We start from the raw sequence: 1,401 nt of genomic DNA, 5'->3' as shown, positions 1-1,401 counted from the left end.
CCTGTGAATTCTTTCCCTTTCCTGATTCCCTCCCCCATGCCACTGTGGAGGAGGGAGCAAGGAGCTGTGTGGGGATGAGTGGCATTCACATTCTCTGAAAAACCCCTTGGCCCAGGATTTTCTCCAAGGAAGCTGAGAAGCCTCAGAGAAATAGGAAAACAATAATTATCGCATTTGCTTCTCCTGTCTTTTGTTCACGTGGAATGTGGTTGAGATTGTTTACCCACAAGTGATTGTTTCATTGGTTTCTGGTGTGAGTATTTTCACTCAGTGGCCAATCAGTGCAAAGCTGTGTTGAGACTGGAGAGAGTCAAGAGTTTTCATTATTATCTTTTTAGCCTTCTGTAAATATCCTTTCTACATTCATTAGTATAGTTTAGCTTAGTATTCTTTAGTATAATATAGTATCTTAAAATAACAAATGAACCGTCTGAGAACATGGAGTCACACTCATCATTCCTGCTTTCCTCTGGGGGCAACACAAATACAATAGTGGCAGCCTGAGTTGGGGAGACATCTGTGCTGTGCAGAATTTCAGGAGGTGACCGTCACCCTGAAGTTCTGCGCAATGCCGGAATCTCAGGAGCCAGACGGCCACTCCGGGCCAAAGGCCCCTGAATACCCCCAACAGCCTTTTCCCTGGCAACCAAAACTCACCAGCCCAGGTTCCTGATGGCAGATTGCAGGAGCCACTTGGCACTGTCAAACCAGCCCAAGTTCCAGCTGGTGCCAGCTTGGGTCTGGGAAGCATCCTGCGTATCACAGAATTTCAGGAGCCAGCCGGCCACTCCGGCCCACAAACCTCAGCCCTTTTTCCTGGGAAACAAAACTCACCAGCCCAGGTTCCTGATGCCAGATTGCAGGAGCCACTTGGCACTGTCATACCAGGCAGCTTCCAAGTGGTGCCAGCTTGGGTCTGGGAGGCATCCTGCATATTGCAGAATTTCCAGTACGACTAAACTATTAGGCAAAAGAATTCAGAATTTAGATCTCTGCTATAGATAGTAGCTGGATTCTAGAAGTTGAGCAGAGGGTTTTCAGGCACAAGCATAAGTTTTGATTTGCATTCAGTTTGTGTGGGTAGTCTGACCCTTTTCCAGTTTAATTGGATATTGTGCTTATGGAGGCATTACAGGAATTTTACTTTTTTTCTTGTGCAGGACTTCATGTTTCCACTGATGAACAGTCTTTACCATTATTTGTACTCCATTCTGCTCAAAGCGATGGGTTTAGTTATATTTAAACTGTATGTTAAGTATACAGGACAAATGTAAATGGATCCAGGTCTAATAATAGTTACCAGTTACCAGCTACTAATAGTTATTTGTAACTAACAATAATGACTTTATATCCGTGTGCAAGATGTTATGTGTGAGATTAGATACAAGCCCAAACCAGCAA

Source organism: Agelaius phoeniceus, chromosome 6, assembly GCF_051311805.1.
Source record: "Agelaius phoeniceus isolate bAgePho1 chromosome 6, bAgePho1.hap1, whole genome shotgun sequence".
NCBI lineage: Eukaryota > Metazoa > Chordata > Aves > Passeriformes > Icteridae > Agelaius > Agelaius phoeniceus.
Note: the sequence above shows the minus strand (reverse complement) of the source record.